Here is a 25,547-nt window from a genome sequence, read left to right as displayed (position 1 = left end):
ATATCCTTGAACTGATATAAAGCTCTTTTTAAGCAATAATTTTGATTGACAATGCATGTAATATATCATAAGCACCTACCACAATGTTCAATGCTTAATTATTAAGTGTGGAAATGGAGTGATAATTTGAGTGTAATTTACGTATAATTTGCTGGGCAAAATAAATGTATAGTATTTATGCTACGATTAATTTTCAAGGCAAGCAAAATGCCGTGTTCATTTCGCTAACAATCGTACGTGCATAATGAATAAATAAATGATCTTAATATATTTTCTCTCACATTTAATAAGAATATGCCGAGGGAACTCAGGAAGAAAAAGAGACAATTTTTGAGGAAGAGGAAAAGTAAAGTTATTTTCGAGAGTTATCTCCTTTCCCCTCGATATCCTCTTGGCCTGTGACACGTCGTCAAATATTCATCACTTCATCGATTATGAGCCGGACGCTAGGGACTCCACACCAAAATGAAGGCACTCATTTTTCTGTCCCCTCTCTTCTTCTCTCGCTTAATTTACTCCCGAACTGCTACGGCGACGGATATGTTGTGAATTACCCAGCGTCCGAATTTTCAGCAACCCACCTTCGTTAAAACGAAGCTTCAGCTTTTAAAAATTTCACTAACGTTTTACGCATACGATCACAGAAGAATTCACTTGATGTTTCCAGTATTATTTGCGATGTGAATGACAAGATTTTCTAATCGTATATTCTTTAGGTGTTTGAACTTGACGATTCAGAGGAACAGGAGAACAGAAAAAAATAGTGAGATGGCAAGGTTTAAAAGTGAAATGAAAGTAAGCATTAAGTGAGGACGGTATTACCGAGGAATGACATATTCGAGTTCCTCCTAAATAAGCCCCAAGGCCGAAGAGATTTGAGAACAAATGAGTTTTACTGTCACCTGGAAAAGCTTTCTAGAAGTCTTCCTCAATTATACGAGATATCCCTTGCGGTTAAACTTCTGTGACACTTATTCTTGTTAATTTTTTAGAATTAAATTTTTACCGTTTAATTTGTACGACTCAGTGTATGAGGAATGTGAAATGTTTTCATTTCGTGGATTATTTATTGGAAATTTCATAAATTTATTCGTTAATTTTGCTAAAATTGCCTGTTTTTTTTATCACGCTTGATCGGAGGGAAAATGCTTTTGCTTGATAATGGTCGCGGATTCGCTTTCCCCACGGAGGGCCAAGGCGTGGATATTTGTGACCGTCTCTTGTTGTTGTTTCTCTTTTTAAATCCAACGTAAATACTAATTTGACTGTTTCTCTATTGGTTGATGAATAAAAAAACGGGATTTCCAGTAAGCTCTCATGTTTAACTATTCATTTTACGACGACATAAAAGAACGCTTCATGAAACATAATACAAATAATTTATTGCCCCCCCCCCCCGGTCTCCTATTTTGGCTCGTAATAAAATCCAAGGTGGCTGAGCTACTCAAATTCCGCACCGAGGACTGTAGTTTGATTCCCGTCAGAGGCAGGTCTCCCATAGATTGTATCGATCCATGGGTACATGTTATGGTATCTTGCCAAGAACAGAGCGCCGTCATTCAGCAGGGAGACCGAGCGGCACGACCCGTTGTCCGACATGAACACCGTTTAGAGTAAGCTAATGTGGGCCTCAGTATTTTTTTGCCGTCAATGCCCGAACTCGCATACGCTTATGAGCTTGGCTGTTGTATTCTGCTCCATGTAGTGAAATACGGTTCGCCTATATTGATCGAGATATATAGTTTTAGGCGATGGAGTGGTTGAATTTACGCGTCCCTTTTGGTCTGTGTGGGATTAGGGGGGGGGATCAGAAATGTTTCGACGCCGGAAAGAATTTATTTCCGGCGGTCAAAAGAACGTTTGCGCTATTGACACGCATGCCGAGAATAACGAAGATAATGCATTTTATATTTTTATAACCATTCGGAATTAGTGTTTGTGATTAAATTTTTGGACCTGCGATGGCGAAGAGCGGAAATGAGATGTTAAAAAAAAATAAACTTTCCCAGTAGCCGAGGAAGCAGACAAAATTGGTCTGTTTTCGCTGCGTGGGAGTGGTGGGTGGGGGAGGGGGAAGAAACGCTTTCGTATAAGCGTCAATCTGCACTTGAGACCGTGGGTGGGAGGTGGGGGATAAATGATCGTTGCCTTGCCTTTAAACAGTACAATTTTGGCCAACGGCCCATCTTTTGGAAACTGCTCTCCTCGCTCCGTCTCTCTCTCTCTCTCTCTTTTCCTCCTCTTTTCCCGTCTTCCACTTCTTCCCTCCCCTTCGCCACGTTCGCATTATTCTCGAGCTCCGCTTTTCCCATTTGTTCCGGGGGGGGGGGAGATTGGGGAAGCTCCCCCATTCCGTCACCCATCATGCAACCACCCCTTGCGCTCACACCCTATTTCCCCACCATTCCACTCCCTTTCTTTTGCTCAATCTTCATCCCGTTCCCTTTTTTTTCCACCCCATCTTCCACGCCTCCCCCCAACCGCGCCGCCCACCTACCCACTCCACCCCGCTCTCATCCCCCTCTCACCTTCATGCACATTATATATTGATGACCGACTATTGCCACCTCTTTTCTCATCCATGCATTATGAAGTAAATAGGCGATTGGAGTGTTTTCCTCGCGCTCCTCGGAAGAATTTTCCCGCACCTTTCTCATAAAATATTCCATTGTTCACTGTCGCAGTCCTTTTTCTTCGCTCCCCACTCCTCCTATATTCGTATCTCTCTCTTTCGCGCGTAAAAGAGACGAGAAACGACCTCGTTCCCCCTCTGTCACTTTCTCTCTCTCCCTCCCTCTCTCCGCTAATTCTTTCTGACGAATAGCTCATCGAAGTTCTTTAGTATTCGCCCAATCGCCAATTTTTTTGAATACCGTCCTCTCGCTGTTTACCCAATTCGGTCATGTCTAAACCATTCGTCCCCATTCGTTCGGGCTTGCTTCAAAATTTATGGAAATTCCCACGCTCGCACATACATTCTTCTAAGACTTTTCTTTTCCTTCGTCCATAGACTCAATTTTCATCGAGGGGAATGGGGAGATCCACTGAGGTGACGTGCTTTGCTAAAGAAAATGCCTTCCTTTCTTTTCTCACGATATGTTTTTTGCGCTCTTATGAAAATTTTTTTCTCACTCCGTTCGGGGATTTTCGTTCAGGTGCAATGCTAAACCCAAGCTCACGCGAACGGGAGTTTACACACCACGTGACAGTTGATATCCCTAATGGTTGCATGCATTTAAAGGTGAACAAAATCACGAGTCACATCTGATAAATTTTTTCCATGTAAAGTGGATCATGTGTCCATAATGGCTTAAAGGACGTCAAAAATGTCATCTTAATGTTTCCTATTCCACCTGCAGCAGAGTAGAGATTTACTGAAACATAGCCGAAAAATATTCCAGTCTCATAGTAAATTATTAAATTATATACGGAATAGTCTATGTGTATCTTTTCAAACTTTAGTTCAATCATACGTGTTACATAATTAAATTTCATTTCGTTGTTATTGATAATTCTCAGCTGAAGCTCTTTTCCTAATTCATAAGCATGGTGTTGGATGAGCTAATATTTTATGGATGAAAGAAGGAAGGCAATCTAAAAAGCTTAAGATCTCAAGCCTTCTCTTTTTCTCAAAGCTTTATTTTCTAAGTGTTAACAATGTTCCTACAAATTAATGTCAACTCGAACTTATTGGTTGCCGCTGGCAAATTGCTCCTTTTCAGTTAATCAGGTAATAATTCGTTTCTGGTAAAGTTCATACTAATGTCATATTTCGTGCAATGATTAAAAACGATCAATGGAATTCAGCGGTCTTTAATTAAATTCTAACGGAAAAAAGAAGATTAATTCAGAAAAAAGTCCTTGTCACCTAATCATTCGCGAATATTTTTAATCGAACGACAGAACTATGCCGAAAAGTAAAGCACCTCGTCGTTTGGAAAAAACGGATACATATAAGTATTTGATGGGTTTTCTAAGTAAATCTGCCCAAATATTCCCCTTGTGTGTTTCTTTGGATATGTTAATTCTGGTTACATTCATCTCCTATGTTAAAACTTTGTGTTGAAAATATTTGAATAATTTTAAAAAGTAATCTATGAAATGGGGAACCATCCAGCTTAGTTGTAAGAAAATAAAACCGTGCTATTATTTAGATGAGTGATTTGGCAGGTAAAAATGCTCAGGAAATTGAGTAAATCCTGCATCAAGGATTTCAGAATTATGACTCAGAAATAACCTGTTTTTTTCCTTAAAGCATTCCAATATTGTTGTAGAATATTGATTTACTAAATTGATTTTATTAGTAGATTATCCTCCCACTGATCAAACAATTACCGGACAATATTACGCTAACCACCTGGACCAAGGACAGCAGAAGATACACGAAAAATGGGCAGGTTTGGCAAGGAAAAAATTCATCTTTTATCGAGACAATTCATGCCCACCCACAAGCGTCGTTGTCATGGTAAAAATGTATGTAATAAGATACGAATTGTTGCCACGCCCAAATTATTTGCCTGATTTGCCTCCATCAGATTTCCATCTCTTCCCCAAGCTCAAAATTTTCCTCGCTGGACAGATTTTCTCTTCAAACAAAGAATTAACAGCCAAAGTGGACGGATATTTTGTAGACCTGAAGGAATCTAATTTTCGAGATAATATCAAGACATTGGGACATCGTTGGACCAAGTGATTTAGTGTACAGGAAGGCTACATTGAAAAATAAAAGAAGTGTCGCTGAAGTTAGTCGTTTATTTCTATTCCATTCCGAGAACTTTTCAAATTACCCTCGTAACACAGAATTCTCAGGAATATAAATATTCAGATTAAGAAAGTGAAGACCCTTGTAACGCTGTTCATTCGAGCCATCAAAGCTTTATCTCATTGGTATTCCAGCGCATGAAGTCAAAAAGCACCAAAAATTTATAAGCTAATGTCTAAGGACAACGGAAGTCAAAATTTAGGTCACATTTAGGGCAGCGAATAGCGAAGAGATTTTAGGAGCGCTCTAGAAATTTGCTAATTCAAAGGGTCTTGTGCGACGACGTCGCAAGGAAAAGCATACATGGACTGAGTATGACCCTTTGGAAACGACCTACCTCCCTAGCCTTTTTGTTCATCTGGCATCATCCTTCTGAATACTTCCGCTGCCTCACGTTATACGGCGGGAACATGGTTCATTTTACGTGGGCTGGAGCTTCACATCTAAGTCAATCGGGATGGCACTAGCATTGTGCCAGCAATTAGGTCGATCATTTGCTTGACACATCACCCGCTGAAAATTTAGATGACGTATTAATACGTGTTAATGGGTGTTATATTCTAGTCAAGCTGAATTCGACTCACCGTATCAGGTGGTTTATTAAACGGGACTCATCAAAGGATGGATTACGTTAATATCCTTCTTCGAAGTCGGTTGCAATCATGTGATTGGGATGGGTGATTATACCTGTGCTGTGAAATAATTGTTAGCTGAGTTTGGGCCGCAGATGTAAGCTAATTTCTGTCCCGTGACCAGACTTGCATGAAGTCACGAGTGATAATTCTATTTTAATGACTCAGCCCGCCGCGTTAAGGGAGGGCTCTAAAATTCATTAGGTCTTAAAAATTTTCGTTAGCTCCTCTGCCATCAGCACATAATTTTTTCAAGGTGGGTGGTGGGGTGAATTTTTGAGCGTCATTGATGAGGTTATAATATTTTATCTCTAATTCATGGCAACGAGAGTCATTTTATTTTATCGACACTCAGTAGGGATTAATTTGAATAAATTGAAAGTATTCTATTGAGTGCAAATGGAAAATATTCTGGTAATGGATTTATGGATATATGATAATTTCATGCTTATCTAATAGACGCAAAGAATCACTAGGAAACGTATGGGCAATGCCTACTATAATGCAATGTCTAACAACTGTGTTTGATTAGCCAGATGGATTTGTCGCAATGTGTGGTGCTAAATACATTTCTGAGATAATGGCAAACTTTGTATTCGAGAATTACGATCGAAGACATTTTGGATGAATCAATCGAACCTGATGCACGGGTGATGCTTCTTATTCTCCCTTTGAAATCCTCTTCCCCAGTTACTTATGTTACCGTTCTACCGTTATATTGACTTGGTCCTTTCAGAAGCGTCCTCTTCAAAGGAGACGTCACGGAAGTTTCCCCCCTACTTCCTTTCGCTCGATCGGAATGCCGCTTCTTTTACTTCTTTTCCCATTTTCTTTTACCCTTCTTCGTCTAGTGCAAAGGAACTCATGGACGTGTGTTGGTTTCACGTATGCACTTAGTGACAGACAACATGGAAGGGGACGTGCGTCGATACCGTAACACCTCGTAGACGGACGAGATGGATTGGGGGGTCATTTTGGGTTTGGCTGATGGAATAAGGTTTCGCAGATGGTGTTGTGAAACTCAGTATTGGTCTGAGCGGAAGCGGAAGGAATCATAATGCTCTTTTGGGAAGAAGTTGTGAAGAAAGAAATCGAAAGTTTAGAGAGAATATAACTCCACCGGATGCTGTTCTTCCTTCTAACTTTTTGATATGGGCAGCTCACCATATAGAAAGATAATCTCGAAGGCTTTTACGTGAGACACATCTAATGGCTCGCGACTGCCGGAGAATGAAATTCTTTTAAATCGAGGAGCTCTACGTTTGAAATATTAGCTCAGTATTTTTTCAGTTTGTCCAGGTAGAGGTTTATTATTTTATATTTTTCTTCTCGCACATTTAATTAACGAATTTCAAAGAGTTGAATGTACATCGGCTAGACTAAGGCTAGTAAAACATCAAACTCTCAGTCAAAATTTTCCTCCATAAAACGCTAACTGTAGCTATTAAGTTTTGATCCTCGTAATACGTTTACTAGAATCAATACTTAATTACCCCCCTTTTTCTAAATAGGGCATCTTGTTTGCGTGATATAAATGAAGAAATGTTGAACTTCAGCCATATTTAGGTTAAATATTTCGCCCAGAATTCTTAATCTGGACTCACCTTTCGCATGTAAATATGATGGATACGTTCTCATTGTTTCGGAGGTCAATTTTTCAAGTTATTAATAAGGTATTATGACCTATGATTCGATCCCTTATATTTCCACTGTGATTAAAAGTAAGTCAAGGTACATATATAATTTATCTTGAAAATATTCTGGTGTTATTCTATTAATAGCAAAGAAAGGCGTACTACACTTTCTTTCAAATTAATTGATGATACAGGTCGCATTGTAAACTAAAAGAGTTCGTTGAATCGGAAGAGCGTACAGTCATTGGAAAAACGATGATGGTTGTATGCTCACGCTGACCAGGGTGTTTGTTTTGATATGGAAGAAGGTTCTCTCCCATTCACCGCGCTTGGTTCGTTCAACTTCCTCCCGATAGGACCCTCGATCACATTTCATCATGGCTTGGATGCACCGGAAGAGACGCTCTCCGATTTTGTCCCGGGATGATAGGGGCTGCGGATGCACTCATCAACGGCGTCTAATTTATGAATGTGCATGCCCTAACCCCAGAGTGCCAACATGTTAGAGGGACGCTAACGACGCCAGGCAAGAGCGGTAGGCAGGCCGAGGTGACATAGAATTTCCCTTCTCTTGGACACGGGCTTTGTTGGCCATTCAATCACTCCCCTATTCATTTTATCTTTCCATTTCATTTTTTATTTTCCCTTTACTTTTACGTCCGGCGCAGTGAATGGTCTCAAAGTATCAAAGAATAGAGAAGCGTGCAATGCAAGTAGAATAATTAAATGGTTCTTGTAAAAACTTAAATGTATAAGGCCAACCAAATGGGTTCATTGACCAAAACCACATACCTCTCACATCGATTATGAATATTTTGATTGAAAAAATTCCCTAGAACTCACGAAACATGACATTTTCATGAACACTGAACAATTTTGGCGTAGAAATGTTAATTTTTGACGCTTTTGGAAAATTAATATCACTGCGTAGAGCAATCGATGCAATTGGGACCGATGTTTTCGAAAATGATTTGTTTGACGTAATTTTTTATGCGAACGGAATCCGTCAGTGAAATTTCAGTCTTAGTGCAGTTGGATGAGCAAACAAATTCATGCAGTTATTTTGGAAGAAGTGTTGCTCTATAAGTAATTGGCCCTGCCAATGAGCAGCAAATGACTGCACGATACGACTGAATATCCTTGTCGATAACCAGGATGAGAAATGAAAGCGGGCATGCTATTATGTTCAGAGGTTTACAAATTCAGATTTCGATCCCCAGAAATATTATGAAAACCAGCAGTATTGATCTTATTGTGAATTATCATTAACAATCGAATCTATTTTCACTTAGTTTAGGTTTAAGCATGCTAGTTTATGTGCTATTATTTCTTTATGCATATCATTATTTTAGTTACCTGCACGTATTTGGTTTTCTCTTGAGATTTTTACCACTTATTTTATTGCCAGCTGTTTCTGGATTTTTTTGTGATTGTTTCACGCGACCGTGTGTATATTTCCACTTATTGTTGTTCATGTAATTCATGCCGCACACTTACTATGATTTAGAAATACATTGAATATTTTATGATGTTATATAACACAGTTATGCAATATAACATGCTGTGGTATGAGAAGAAGGCTTATAAAATACTTAAACCATAGAAAATCTTCATCTTTTTGAACATTAAGACTTTAATCAACTCACTCATCGCAGCGTTAATGGGCCAATTTTTTATGGCTCTGTTGTCTAGGTTTATCTAGTCTACCTGTATCATCATCAAGGAACATTTAACTGAATCCAGTTACACTTTCCACAAATTGGTTGGTTTACAAGAGGTAGCTTTTAGAGGTAGAATGGCTTGGTTTGAGGTAGAATAAAATTAAAATCGACCATAGAAAGATACCAAGCCTATCTTTATCAATCTACAGTTAAGGAAGTACACTTCTATAGAATTGGTATTTCTCCACCTTCTTTGAAATTATTTCAATCTAATCCTCACTTCATCTCCTAAAACCTTTTCGATCACTAGTTTGAGAATAGATATTCAGATTTAAAAGCGCATTTTCTAATCGATATGAGCAATTACACTTGAGAGATACTTTATGTGAAACTATTTATTCTTATTGACATATTATGCCATTTTGCAGCAAAAATAAGGTGAACTATTATTAAAGGCCAAAATAAAATTTTCTTACATTTCTCGCTTGAATTATCCAATCGTGAAGTGAAATGGTGAGCTCAATGTAAGAGTATTGGAGTTCAATGATTAAGTGTGAAACCTGCCGTATAAGTTCGCAACCACATTGCAAATTTATCTATACCCTCAAGAATTTTTCGAAAACCGTCTTTCAAATAATTTCCACCCCGCTCCTTTGATCTTATACCCTTTTGGCTTCTCACAAACATTATCCCGGTGTCTTAAAACGCCTGATCCATCTTTCTTACATCACTTAACTTCCTCGTCTGGTAGAAGTTTTCGAAATTTGCTCTACAGCGAACGTCTGCTGTAACCTCAGTGAACAAAGTCTTCGGAAAAAATGTAGAGCTCTTACACCCCATGTCATTGGTGTACTGGTTGTTTTTGGGCGAAAGGAGCTTGTTTTTCAAAGATTCTTATGTTTTGTGCCATGTACCGCTGCATCAATGCGCCCTCTTAAATAAAAAAAACCACTTCGTCAGAGGGCATTTACCTATTTCTCAAAGCAGCGGATGAAAGTACGGGAAGGCAATTGTGTGTCAGGGTTGGCAGTAGCATCGTCGCGAGGTGATCTCTCTCCCCACACTCGCCTTTGATCTCCGACGGTGCCTCTTTCTTCTCTCGCCCCTCCCTCCTCTCTTCCCCCTCCATTCTTTTCCCTTCAGCGAGTACGAACAATCCCGAAAAGACGAAGCGAGCGTCGTCGCCGGTGGGGGAAGAGTCACAGCGGCAATCGAGGCGTTGAGAGGAGACGGAGGGGGTCGCCGCGATTTTGTGTGCAAGGGGAAGGGGCGGCGGCGCCCATGTCAATTGGGGTCGATGGGGTGAAACTTGAATCGATCGCGGGGAAATCACGCGAAACGTGTAGGGAAAGAGGAAGGAGAGGATTACGTTCGCAGGTGTATCGGATTCGAGGGGAATGATTGGTGTCCTGGGTAGCCGATTCGATTCTTGGAGGAGGCAGGAAACGAAATTGGTGTCCGGCTTCGGTGAGACCAACATGACCACCGATTAGAGCCGCTGTAAGTTAAACTTCGTGTTCTATGCGCCGTGCATTGGATGGCAACTAAAACTTTGCCCCCCTGCTGAAATGCATTACCGGAGTGATGTCAACAGTAGATTGCTCTCTGGCCGGCTCTCTCCTTCGAAAAAAAAATTCTACTCACTTATCTACCTCTTTACGGTACATGGTTTCACTTAGTAAGATCTCATTATCAGGTAAGATACTGCCTCATGGAGATTAAAATGATATCCCAACAACACCATAGATCTCAGTTGGGTTATCAATGGTATTCCCATAGAATTTCAAATTTGAGGTATTTTGCAAATGCTGGTAAACTAAGGTTTGCTTCACTCTAAAAGAACGTTAGATTGTGGATCTAGATGGTGCTTATATTAACCCTTGGTTATCGTTTTGTCAGCGACAGGTTGTGTTTTGTCTGTTTTTGTACCCTTGATTGGTTTTTTCCGTCCCGCCATTTTGATCACCTATTCTCTTGGTGGTTTCATGAACAGGGCTGTAACTCACGCGGGAAGATGTTATTTAATTTATTGGAGAAAAAGTTTAGATATCTTATTATGAAATATCGGATTTATTTGAAACTGAAATATGGGCTTCATCATGTAAAATTAACATAAAAAACAAATGTGATAGTCATGGAATGAAATAATTTCAGTTACACTTGTACACGTATTTTATATTACTTGGCAATTTTTTTGAGAGACGATAAAATACATAAATATTCCTGTCAGCTCGCCATGAGACTATCGAGGAGGTTTCTGCGAGAGGATATTATTTAATATATTTCACCTTGATTGAGAGTTATTATTTAAATGCATAGTAATTAACATTTCAAAAATGTAAAATAACCATTTCCCTAAAATAAGTAGAGTTGTAATTGCATTTCATGGATAGTGAAATTTTAGCAACCGCTGACAATATTTTGCCATCGAAATGATTCCATTCACCATCCGTGAGTAATTGTAAAGAATTTACCTGTAAATTCATATCCTGGAACCAAGCCATTTTAAGTTTATTCGCCTTTAAAAAGCTTGCACGTTATAGTCCATTAATTAATATGCCGACAGAATTTTCTCGGCGGCTATAATGGATAAGTTCAGTTCAAATAGGCAGCCCTCTCAATTCTGTGTGTGGTCTTTCAGTTTAGAATCCCTCCAAATACCAATTATATTCCAAATAGAATGGATTTCCAAGGCCCGTTAGCCTAAAGCTAAGCCAAATAAGTTGCAAAAGCTCGCAGTAAAGAGGTACTGCATTAAATTGCCAAAAGTTGTTAACGGTTATGTTATGTCATAAGTTAGAAAACGCCTCTATTTGTATGTAAATCTACGCAATACCTTGCCAGCGGCTGTAAGACCTTGTGGAGTGGGGCGTTAGCTCACCAGCCATTTATGCAGAATCCAAATCATGCTACCTCTGCACAAACATTAGTTTGATCGTGGATTCGATAAATTTTAATTACCCGAAAGAAAGTCCACGTATGCAACAATATTCAATGTTTAGTTGTACTACGAAGTTCCCATGTCTTGGGCACAAATTCAATGATTGTAACGGGTATTTTTAAAAGTATATATTTTATGAAGATCCATCCATGGTTGCGGAAATGTGGAAACATTCACTTTCAAACCAAGTGGATTCCGGAGGTTCCTATTGGCCGTCTCGTGCATTTTTATAATTCTTTCCCCGTTTCATTTAGGTTCTAGCGAGTGCATGGAGACTTCGCAATCTTACGTCGGTGTACATTGTTTATGCCAAGTTAGGTATTATTTTATAGAAATAAAGGAAGCGCCTGGCAGTCCTATTTTCGCCCGCCCCTCTCCATCTCCTTGAAGCTTTTTTTCTTGCATCCCCAGTATCATCGCAGCAGAGCAACATCTCCACTTTCCCTATTTACATGCGAATGGAATTCAAACGGCTACTCTTGGGCCACTGTGTTTCGTGGAAAAAGCAAATCCGTAAAGAGCAATTCGTGGAAGTCAAAAAACCATAAACCAAAGCTACGCGTATCCCAAGCGCGCACACACACACACAAGCATGCACAGAGAAGCCCTTAGGCCGACTACTTCAGAGTCAGAGGGAGGGAGGGAAAGAGGCAAATGTTCCAAGCCAAGCGAGTGGCCAAATTCTCGCCGCTCCGTTTGATTACCGATCCGGTTCCCTTTAACCTTTTAAAGGCGTCACTTTAATGCGTCTCGTTTTCGTACGCATTCCTTCCTCGCTGTGAGGGCCAACAATACGTTCCCGCTTATCGTGAATTTCCACCCGCTCCATCCCCTCTCGTTCCCATCCCCAAGAATCTCGCCTCCCGGGCTTCATCCTATCCCCATTCCACTGTCCCACTCCCCTCCCCTGACCAGCGGTGGGGTGTGTTCCTAGGGCAGCAAGCTGGCCGGAGCATTCCGCGGTCGCGTAAGGGAGAGAGCCTACCCCCATCCCCCCTACCCGCTATCCGATTGTACATTCGCTCCATCTCCTCCTACCCCCTCTCCCCTTTGTCCGTTTTGACTCCCCTTTTTCTCTCCCCCATTCCCATCCATCCCATTCATCTCTTGGCTTTACTCTTCCCACCCCATTCCTTCCCCTCCTTCTTTTCGAATCACTTCCCACGTTTTCGCCTCCTTTCCTTGCGTGATGGATTATAGGGGGTGGGGTTGATATGCCAAGGCTTGGATTTCATTGTGACGTGCCATACATTGAATCTCTGATTCCTCCGTTGATATTGGTTGGCATCGATGTGCGTATAATTTGATAAAAGTCTGTGGACAAACTTGGTCAGGCTGCCAAATAGTGAAGTTAGAATGTATGCTGTCACTGAAAGATTCGTAGCGTGAGAGGGAAAGGGAGAGACGTGGGGTATGTGTTTGGGAAGTTCGAGGAAATTTTTGGAACCAAGAAATTTTCGGAACCGAGAAATTTTCGTAGAGATGCAAGCTGGAATCGAATTGAGACCACTCTTTTATTTCAAGGAAAATTCTCAGAATCTGGACACAAATACCAAAAAGAATTTTTAATGCTAATGCCAGAACACGCTATGGTTCAGCGGAAGTCCTCCAAAATATCCGGCATCCTTAATAAGTTTTCCATTTCCCATCGCCGCCGTCATTCAAACTTATTACCCAAGAGCAAGGGGATAGGAGGACGAGGATAGTGAGGAATGGGGATAATGGAGTTTACCAAGCATTCTATAACATGCCACCAAATAATATTTTTCTATCAATTGAATGTAGCTCACAAAATGTGAAAAATAAAGAATTTGAGACCAAATTAAAATGAAGGGTGTAATCCAAAACATTCCAAAATGCTTTCGAATCTATGCAATGGGAAGTACACTGCAAAACGAACGTTTTTGGAGACACCATAAAGTATTCATGTTATTAAATTATCTATGCATTATATTCATTTGAATGATGCTTTTTATTTGCTCACTGGTGTACAATAATAATTAGGTAATGGATAGAAATTTAAGAAAGGTTGATTGATTGCATGTTAATTATTGCATAGCGATTGATTAATTTTTTTTAAATCACAGGGAAAAATAAAAATTATTAATCCTCTTCATACACTCTCGGTGAGTGAATTTGTATTAATATGAATGCATTTTAACAAATCCGTGGTCGTGTCAATGTTCAATGAAGCAAGCAAAAAATTTGATAATCTCTGACTGATTAGATATCATTGATAAACGAATGAATGGAGATGCATTTTATGAATAAAATAATCGAATTTTATTTTGCTTATTGTCTGAAAAGAATGTGTTATATAAATCCTAGGTGTCTCATTGGTTTGTTAAAAATAGCGCATCTCCTGCAATTTTCCCCTATTGCGTTTGTTTAGTGTCAATGCCAATCGATATTTACCTTCAAAATTTAAATTATTTTTCGAGTAACATATACCATCAAAACTAATTGTTGCTAAAGCTTAAAATTATCTGCAATATTGGATTTCGTATTTTTGAATTTTATCGAAAAATATCTCTAAAGCTCAATCGTGCAGTTGAAACATTTATTTATTTTCCTTGGATTTAGGCATTATGTCCTTACCCACGCTACACTGGATATTATGGCAATGCAGCATAAACTTACCCAGGAGAAATAGCAGTGGCAGTTGATGAAACATTTAGAACTTAATGCACCCTAGGATTTGGGCATAGTCATAACCAGATATATCACGAGTGCAGATACAATTTCTCGTCTTTGGATCTCACCTTCCAAAAGTTGTCTATAGGATGATGGGTGGTCTATATTTGTTTCAGTGGGGCTAAAATTCTGTAATCCTTCCTTGATATCTCCCTTTCACTCGAACTTCCAAAGCATTCCCATGCTACGTTTCACCTACGACACTTCGAATCACGCAAGTGCCATCATATATTTTAACTTTAATCTCGGGTCATAAAAGTCGCGACCTAACTTGTCGCCCCACTTTCATTACCTGACTATGCACCTTTGCAAACACACATACACACACACACATACATACATATATATATATATATATATATATATATATATATATATATATATATATATATATATATATATATATATATATAATTGTCGCGGTCTAAAATAAACATACACTGTGCATATATTCATTCTCCAGCTAATATATCTGAATTTTAGACAGTTGCTTATAATTAATTCCATAATAATACTTTAAAATGAATCTTGAGAATTGATCAGTGCTAAATATTTCATTTTAAAATATTCAATTCCGTTTGGATGGAAAAAACCAACGTTTTTTGTGAAATTTGGGGAAAAAGAAAGAGAGTTTTTATTACTAAAAAAGGAAAAAAGTTCCTTCACCAAACCCCACTTACCATTATCATAATGCACACCCAATGATCATAATTTGAACTCCACCTTTATCAGGATCACTACCCTTCCACTAGTATTTTTATGTCGATTCCCTCTCTTTTCATACACCGTCCGTTCCTTTTATATTCCTTTCTCCCGCTTTCCACTCCCACACTCTCCTCTTTCATTATCGCCATGCGTTCCTCTCTCCCTGGCTCTTCTCGTACACTTCCTCCTTTTCCTGTCCTCTTTTTTTTCTCCTTCCTCCGCAGCCTTTATTCACTGGCTCTCCCTCCCTCTCCCCCTTCCTTTACCTTCCCCTCCCATCCGCCGCGCACCCCCTGTCTCTGGGGAGATATGCTGCCTCCACCACTTCCGGAAGCCGCGGAAGTGGACCGTAAGGAGACTTGGGTTCGCACAACCTTTCCGTTTACACCCTTCACCGTATTCCGCACATTCATGGAAGCCGGGGATTTGAAGAACGGGGTATTCCAGGAGCGGGGTTTTTTACATTTTTTTTCCCCAGTAAAGAGGAGGTGGCGTAGTGACGTAGTGCGGGGAAGGGATGGTTTGTGGAATAATAAAAAAATGTAGGGAAGCTCGCTTAAGTAGGAACGCTTATTTGTGAAATATTAATCGCTCCATTTTCATAACCGGTTAACATATTATCCTCATCCCCTTCTGATGGAAGGTAGAATTATATTTTTTTCCTTTCCAGGCGGAGGAGAGGAATAAGTTCCTTCGTTGCGGAAAGTTTTCAAAGCTTGTGAAAATTTAGATCATTATTCCAAGCGATTCTAAAGTTGTTATAAATGACCTATTTCTTTCGGTGAAATGATTTGTAATGGCTTAAGATCTTATCCCTTTTCTTAATTGCTAACTTTGATTTCTTATCGTTTCATTTGAAAACTGGAATCTTGCATTTTTTCGGCGATCTTTTGTACACTGCCTTGCTCTGGAGGGAGTAAAGAAAGCTATATGGACGTTTGATTCTAGAGAAAACCTTACTTAACCGTTCCTGCTCTTTGTTTTTGCTTGAAATACAAAGAGTTCGGAAAGTTGGAACGTTCGCGACGTGATAATCCCCTGCTTTCGTCCCACATACGTTGCTGTTTTCTTCGATGAACGCCATTTTCATCCTTGAGGGAGTATACTTCAACGCCTTTCTGCTGGAAATGTTAAGAAATTTCTTGAGAAACTTTCTAAGTGGCCTTTTTTGTTGATCGAAACTGCTAAAACCGATTGTTCTTTTCTGTGTTGTCTCTGATTTCAGAATCCTCAAAATCTATCGTCATTTAAGGATAAAACTTTGCTCTATATACATCCTCCACGTTCCTCATCCTAGAATTGCTGCGTATCGCTCTAGTTGTCGAAGTACTCTCGGTAACATCACTTAGTAAGTCCCTGTGTAATTCAGAATGAAGAATGAGAAGAGAATAAAGAGAATTTTATTCATCTAAACAGTTGGTAGAAACTCAAGGAAGATAAGCAAGGTATTTTAATTGTTATTGAAATGGCAAAGACTGTGAAAGATGTGAGAACGTTTGGCAGGCAAAGTAAGGCGATAATTAGGATAGGCATTTTGGAGAGAATGGAGGTAAAAGGCATTCGGTATTGCAGAGCAGTTTAATGTATTATGGACTGATGAAGCTAGTAAATGTAACAATTGTGTCCGTTTCCATTCAAAACCTACTTCAGAGTAGCCATAATAATAGTATTATTCCACTGGAGTAAGGGATTATTTCAAAATTGTACATTATATTTAATAATAATTGAAATGTTTTGGTGCTATCGTTCCGTGCAGGTAAAAGACATTGGATTAGACTTCAATTTTTCATTTTTATTGGGCATATTAGTTGAACGACAATGAAAGTGTTTTTTTGTTATTGCCTTACTTAGGTACTCATCGTCAGAACTATCCTGGTGGACGGTGAACTTCGAGAAAACTTGTTCCCCTATAAAAAATTTTAAAATTTTTGCTTGTGATTATGTCTATGTCTTCGTTACAATCTGTATCTCTATGAACACGATTTTATTATATCCATAGCAGAATGAATGGGGCTATGAAAAATAGGGGTGGGGGAAAGTTGGCATTCGCAAAAGTCTATATCCTGTAAGGTTTCCCTGAAAATTTTCTGTGTGCATAAAATTGAAATAGCCTATATCTGGAAATGGTAATACTGTCCGATATACTCAGTAATTATTATTCCGGAATAGCTTAATACCTTCAGCCAATAAAGCTTAACAAAAAGCTCCTTTATCCAAGATACTAAAAAAGCTATTAGCCACGTACTAGTGTATGAATTAATAGATTCAACGGTTAATATCAGAAGGTAAATTTCCTATAGAATGGGAAATGGCTAATGGCAAGTCTATTTCCAAAAAAATCCAACTAAAAGGAATCGAGGTAAAATGTAATCTTTTTGACTTTCATATCCCGTACGATCTTAAAAAAATACCGTCGCAATTTCTATTGAAGGGAATCCTGATATCATAAATTTCACCAGCAATATCTAGCACGGAATTAGATAAGTCCGCTTGCGAGAGACTCGGTTGAAGCTTTTTTCATCTCATCTACTAAAATAGAGCGATAGCATTATACAACCTGATGCAATTTTCAGAGATTTTTAAAAAGCTTTTGACAAAGTTCGCATCCGTAACTTATTTATGAGTCGCGGACTATGGTAATAAATTCAATAAAGATGTCCTTCAGTACGACGAAAGGGAATAGTCTTCGGTGGTATTAGATTTTATGCCATTATTCTGTTGGCAGGTGTCCCTCAAGCAACTGTAATTGGGGCTATATTTTCCTGAATTGTAAATGCAACTTGAAATATATAATTAGCAGGATAAAATTTTATATTTACGTGTGACTTGTTATTTAACATAGTAATAAAAAAACCATAAACACAGTAATCAACCCGAAGGTCGGTTTGGTAGGTGATGGTAGAGTTCACCCAGTACTAAGCCCGAGACGGCGTGTGAAATTCACGCATCAGGGTTGGGGGGGGGGGAGCAGTTACTTTCCCTGTGCCGGTTATGGTTTTATCTTTAGAATATAATTCGTAACATCAGGGTTTCACATTAACTTGAAATGAGGTGACAAATGTCGATAATAAGTGAATTGTAGCGATTAAGTTGTTTTTTTTGCGAGATAGAATTCTCAACGGAATCTTGTATTTGACCTGCGTTACCTGACTAAGTTTTGGTACGTTTGTCTCGTTGAAGCCCATTGTCTGAGTAATGGATTTCATTAAACTCATTGTTTTGGAAAAAGGGATTAAAAAGTTGAGAAGCGTTGCCATCTTACGATTGTTTCGTTTGTTGCAGGATTTTCTCTCAGAATATTTATACACTTTGCAAAGGGCGTTGGCCTATCATGTACCATTACTCTACAAATTGAAATAAATTGGAAAGTCTCTACTACTAGCAAGTTTGGGTCTAAAAGCGGACATACTTGAATTGGAATTCTTTTAAAAAACTCAGCGGCTGAATGTGATCCTAAAATTCAGGTAAGATTGGAATAATATGCAGTGAAATACGTACTGATAATCGAAAAACGGATATAAAATAGGAGCGTCGTTGCTGGATATAATAAATTTAGAGATTCCTTTTATCTGTGGGCACGTATGCGATAGAATCAACTTGAACTTTTTCACCCGAAATCCAGTCTCTTAAAACCCTTTCCTATACGCATCCCCGCACATTGTCCTTTGCGCTGACAGTCAGACATCATTTGACATTCCATGGGATATATGTAGATGCGGATCATTATTTTGTAAGCTACAGATATGTTGCAAACATATTATTCGTATAAATAAACATATAAGGCATATGCCACCCTCGAATTATGGAGAAATGAAAAACGGCGAAGTTAGTCTTGTTGCCTCCGTTAATTTCAGTTCTTCTGGGAAGGGGTGAAAAAAGTAGTTCGTGTCCTTGTCTGCATTGATCGTGGAGCACTTTAGGCATCCTTGGTTATGGCATTCTACCTGAGAGACTCCGCATTAAAGTTTCCTAGTCTTTCTTCTTCAGGCACCTGAATAGCTACGGGGATAGTTTCAATAAGTAGCGCGTGACTTTCTTCTCAGAACTAAAATTATGATGCGTGATTGCACACGTGGAGCGAAATTAATTGGATATTAAGTGGTAAAGCCTCAGAGTGACGATGTTTACTAGCGAGTTTTATGACAAAGTCCACCTTGCAGAAGTTTAATGGTATCTGGATGGGTGTTAATCCCGTGTGGCCTAGAATAAACGTTTCATGAGAAAGCATGCGGTAAAAAAAAGAACGTAAATTACGCTTGAAAGAATTACTTAGTCAAAATTTTGACAGCAATTTTAAATAATTTTACAGTGTCTTGTGTTCAAAGTGTGGTCTCTAAATTTTTAATGCCTTTAAACAAGCTGAATTAGAAATTTTTTCCAGGAAAACGCACACGTAATTATTTTCCATACGAGGTATTTTATCAATGATGATTTATTCAAGTGCTACCTGAAAGAGCGGTGTGGTTTTTAAGATGAGACATACGTGTATGAGGGTTAATACTTTATTATTGATGACTTTCCCTCTGGTCTCATAATGAAGACCAGTAATCCGCTAACTATGCACCATCTGGCAGCATGAAATTTATTAAATTTCAAAGAGTTTGAGTCGTTTCAGCCGAAAAACGGTTATCATGGTTCATAATTACCCGTATTGCTTATGTTTTTCGAGAGGAAATCTACACAATTTAGAATACAAGGTGCAGGTCATTACCTTAAATTAATTATCTGCTTTAGGTGAACAGCGAAATTGATGCAATGCGCACTAATACTCAATGTGGCGAGGTAAAATTAATGAAAATCAAGTAGGATATGTGGGACCAAGCTGCAAAGAAATGATTTTTAATGCTCTCTAAATTTGTTAGAGAAGAATATTAAACTCTGAATGTTTTAAATGGCTAATTGATTTACGTCCTTAGGCCATTGCTTTCTTTATGAACTTGGGATTGGCAGCATTAATTCCAAAATTGCAAACATCATCTGGTACCCAAGACTGTAAGTTGACAGTACTCTCCGACTCGTCCTTAGTCTTATTTCTTTGGAAGCAGTGTATCTAAATGAAGCTCCATTTCTCATGCAGTAATAGCTGCGTTATGAATTTGGAAAACGGTATCCTTGGTGTAGTAAAAATTAATTTTTCTGATGAAAATATCGCAATTAATTTTATAGGTAGCTGTTCTAGTATATCTTGAACCTAGTTTTTAAGCGATAAGGCAGTACTTTAAACTGATATGGTACTCACATACTGTATTTAATCTAATCGGAAGCTACAACTTCAATTACATTAAATCAAATTCAACTTTAGATACAACAACTATAGGCATTTTTACGGGGTAGTTTAGTGGATAGAGCAGTAGTCTATTGATCGAAAGTCCCATATTCAAATCTGGGGACTAAAGGCAACGTAAGCTTAAGTTAACTTTAGATTTATTACTGTGGCTTAAGCGTTTTTATGTTGAAAAATATTTTGATTGGAATGGACATCTAGGAAAATAAAATATTTGCCTACTGTCTTGAGGTCGTTTTTATTTAGGATATAAGTAACGTGTCATAAATACGTCTATATGGTTGAAGCTATCGCCTCCCACCAATGCACCGAATGCTTGTCCAAATGCGTTCAAAATGAGCTGAGATGAGCATCTTTAACGGGAAGTATCATAAAGGAGAAGGAAAACGTACGTCTTCTTACCTTTTCGCTGAACGCGCGTCAAGATATCAAGAGTCATCCAGAATTCCTGTTCGCTTCTCATGCACCCAGTCCCTACGACCCGTCAGTGGATCACGTGTCCAATCAACTCATCGTTTTAAGCGTGTCCGCTCGTAGTCAAACCCTCCCTGATATCCTTACTCCCCAGAATCATTGCCATCCCGTACCTTCGCAAAAGAGCCCTCACACTCCGTTTCTCTTGCGCATCTCTCGAATTTGGCCTCTGGAAAAGGATACAGGTCGTTCCTACGGGCCGATGTCCTCCCTTTGATACACGCTGTTATTCCGAAGTGGACCGAAAAAAAAGAGTCAGCCAAAGGGAACTCAAAAAGAAAAGGATATACAAGAAGAAGGGTATCCTTTTGTCGGAGGAACGGCTCCCGAGCGCTGGACACGTTTGCTTCTCTATAATTCGTTTGACACCCGAGTTGACTTTGGGATAGTAGGTAATCCTCGTTTGTTTAGGAATTCCATGGAGTTGAAATTCAATTTTAGTCTTTTGATCAAGTTTCGGGAAAGAGGCGGAAAATGATTTTAATAGGAAAAAACTATTTATTTGGTTAAATCTCCATTGCCGAGACGATTATGGCTTTCCGTTTGGTTTAGAAATGCCTTGCTTTAAAAATTAATGTAATGTGTTTTGTGTGTTCCTTAGTAATACCTCGTTTGTTCATCTTGTTTGTCCTCGCTTGTTAAAATTTTGCAACAAAATAATGTTTAATGCTGAAGTAAAGGCTTTCTTGAAGTAATGGTGTTGATGGAGAAGGTCTCTCGGATTTTTCTCCGCTTTGATTCATCCATGTCAAGAACTTATAATACCCAATCAAAAAAATAATGTCTGTTAGTAATTTATTAATTTGGTCATGTAGTTTTTGAGTCATTTTAAGATCAATTCACTGTTGCGAAATGCATTTGCCAGCATATAATACGGTGATTTTGAAGAAACAATAAACTTGCCCATTTTGATGACCATAAAGGGATAACTCTACATCTAAACTTTATGATCCTTTTTGAGGAAAATGAAATTCCTAGCTTTTTAATTTTCGTCCTTAGAAGACTTTTGTTTTTTTAATGATCATTTCATTAATTAATTAAAAGTTCACGAAATACGTCAACAGTTGATATCATTTTCCGTTTTTTTGGAAGCTATTGCTTTATTATACCCCCTGTTAAATTCTTTGCAGTTGGAGTATTTTTTTCTTAAAAAAACCGTAAGATTGATGGAGTAAAAATGGCTAAGAGTAAAAAATACCGTCAGTACTTTAATTTCATTATTTCCATGTGTTTAATGCAAAAATAATCAACTTGGGAAAACAATATCCTAAGGAAGATATTTTGGATCGAAAAAAGGAAGGCAGCAATTCGAGAATCAATTTCAAATGAGAGATAAAGGTTTTGTTTTGAGCACCGTCATAGCAGCTGAAGTAGAAGAATGAGCTGGGATGGGGGTGTATTAGGCGAGGACTACAGCATGATGAACCGGGTCCGGAAAGAAAATCTCACTAGGAAGAAGACCTCGAGTAGAGCATAGAAAACGCTGGAAAACCCAACTGAAGGTAGCGATGGGAAAGTTGACGGACACAGAATAATACACCTGGGGAGAAATTGGGCAGACTGTTGACAAGACCAAGTACCACTTCTGGCATAATCGTATATGGAAGTGAGTTAGTGAGTGTGTGTATAATAAGACGAAAAATTAAGTGAAGTTTTTCTAGGGAATATTACAGTGTGTTGTTGTGAAACATATATTTCGCACATGGAATGTTTAGTATACTGTAACTCGGTATGAATAAAAATGACATTTGATCATATCAGTTTAGATTTCCAGCAGAAAAATCTTATGAAAGATCCTAAATATTCACGCACTCTTCAATCGAAATTGATTTTCTAATTGCTCTGATGATACTCATATACTGCTGATCTTACTAAAACTGTTTAATCGTGCAAAACTCAATACTTTTTCATGTTATATTTCACCCTCAAAATTTTTTCTGCCCTCTGATATTGCAGGCTGCTTGAACAAAACCCAGGGTTATTCAGTTTCCATCGAGAATTAAAGGTGTTTGTTTGAGTTTAAAAAATAAATAAACATAAAACACTTTATATCAATTCATGAAACCTTTTGGTATACACTCCGCTGCGATTGTTTTAAGTGATTCTAGGTCCTTTGTTACCAATTGAACTTCATTCGGTCATTTGATTTTTTAATAAAGATCTTCCAATCTTTAGTTTTTCGGCTGACAAGCGAACGCTTGAGCCCGATTGTCTTCTTGAGTGCTTTGTTTTTCTCCCCTTAATGTGGCAACAAAAGAAAAGATAGAGTCGTCGGAAAATTTAGGAATAACTTAAAAGTGGTGATGATTCAGATGCGATAATAAAATCCCAAAGATGCGTTGGCGAGTCTGGTGTAGTCTCTTTTCCGTCTTCAAAACCAAGCATCCTCTACGGCTCTGCTTCGTCGAACGACTCTCGGTTTTTTTTTCTCTCCAATGTCACCAGAAAAAAATAATGAATAATCTCCTTTCGCGATAATCCAACGACGACGTCAGGATTTCCGTGCGTAATCGTGAGGTGACGACGGTTGACGAAGCATTTTCTAATCGACAGATGTGCTGTAATTATACCCAGAGCCATCGATCGCTCTGGTAAGCTATCGAGACAGCAAGGCCAGCGAATTTAAAGCCCGCCCAAACCCCTCACGCCTCCTCGCCTCCCACCCACTCGTCTCTTTAATGAGTCGCGTATCCAATTAGTAAGTGGCAGGGGGTCTCTCCTCACCCCCTCCCTCTCGCTTTTATCCGCTGTGTTCGTTCGAGTGCGTCGTGGGATGAACGCCGACCCCTTCCCCTTCCCACACCTCCTACCTCCTGTCTCACCTCCGCCCCCTTGATCCCCACTCTTGCCCTCGAGGGAGTGTTCGCGGTTGACTTGGAGCTCCCCCCCACCCGAAGGGGTCTCTCTCTCTCTCTCTCTACCCCTCCCGACAGCCACTTACTCCCAACTCTCTTGTGAGTTCCCAGCACGCGATGCACGCTCGTGTATACCCCCGCGGGGAGTGCATCACCGCCAACACTACCACTGCCAAACGAAATGGTGAACGGGATGACACTCCCGGCTAAGTGCGGCGGTGTCGTTCACCCGGTTCTCTCACACCGGTGGGGCTGGTCGAAACGCGGGAGGAGCAAGGTGTCCACCGTCGAATGAAGCTATTAGATTTCTTTGGCAGGAAGTGCCGATGCCGTCGACCATATCTGGGGGCTACGCTCCGCTCCCCACGAGTGAAGTTCTCCAGAATAAGCCCATTAGTGTTCTCTTTGGCGATCCCGAAAAAATGAGGAAAAGGTCAGCCTCGTTTTTCGCCGCCTGATTTTTGGTTTGACGAGTCCGTGAGTTTAAGCTTCAGTGTGGCATTGAATATTCTAATCCCATTAGCAAACTTTAGTAGGCAGAGTGCATTAATCGTCATGTAGTATTTCTCAAAGAATCACGAATTCATGCAGGAAAATGTTCACTGATGTGTAAGCCATAATACTTTATTTAATTAAAGAAAAATATTTCACAAAATAGTATCAAATAGTGTTCTGTTTTATTTGCGAATCCATGCAAAAGCATGGAAAATATTGATAATTATTAAATAGAAATAAAAAATAAACATTTATTTTAAATCGGGTATCTTGGAATAAATGTGAATATTCAGAAAAATTCCAGTAATTGGAATTATCGGAATATTTTTCAATCATCAAAGTCGCCTAAGTTGTCCCCTTTGATCATAATACTCTTTGATCAACCCAGCTATTAGTGGCAAGGCACAGAAAATGTTTCAGGAATAAATGATAAATGCTAAGTAAAATGTAACCTCTCATAAAATATACTTGAGTGAAAATCAAGTAGGTTATACCTGAATCAATTATCACCGTCGCAATTTGGGTGATTCAGGCAGTAAACGGAATGATCGAGTCATCGCATTTCACATTTACGCCTTCGACTAAGGGAAATGGACGAGACTCGAGCCACATTAAATATTCAAACCTATTGCATTTCTCAAACGATATTAAATATCTGGTAAGGGCAATTATTCGAAAATACTATCGTTAAATCGTTATAATCCAGCTGCACGTGTAGCAGTTTATCGGCTGTCCTTAATGGCCCCCTGATACACGAAGTAACACACAGGATCAGCTAAAAGAATTTTTAATGAGTCTTACCTGTCTTGTGACGATACGTGCGATCATGTACCATCAATACGGTTACGGCTTTTGCGTATAACCTTGATTTAGCAACCAATGTTTTAAAAAAATCTGATATAAATCTTAATGAGGGTTGTGTGCATAATATTATTTGTGGAATAAAATATAAAATATATTTAATGAAAGAGTTGATGAATATTTTCAATTCATTCGACAGAGGAATTTGACAGCACATTTCAGTTTCACCTCTTAGTTGTTAACACCACCCAATTTGTGTGAAGGATCGTAAGATGTTATAGTTTTGCATATGTTACACAAAAGCAATGCTCAATTCAGATGGCGTGATTTTTGAGACTTTTAAAGACGATTTTTGTGATTCTCCTACGCAAATGAGAGATTATCCTTCAAAGATTATGAATGAACTTGAAGACTGGTAGCTTCGATTCCTCTGGGCATGTAAGCTTATCAAATGGTTTGCTGCATCTGCTGGCTAGTATTTTCTCCTACTTGTTCAACAGGCTCCCGACAGCTGAATTTCGCGCCTAGATTTTACAAAAGAAAATCTGAATTTCGTACTTCGCAAACTTTGCGAGTCAACAAAAGCTTCGGAGATTGATCCCAGGCGTA

The sequence above is a fragment of the Hetaerina americana genome, unplaced genomic scaffold (assembly GCF_022747635.1).
Source record: "Hetaerina americana unplaced genomic scaffold, ioHetAmer1.1.p SCAF_35, whole genome shotgun sequence".
Lineage (NCBI taxonomy): Eukaryota > Metazoa > Arthropoda > Insecta > Odonata > Calopterygidae > Hetaerina > Hetaerina americana.
This window is presented reverse-complemented; position numbering follows the sequence as displayed.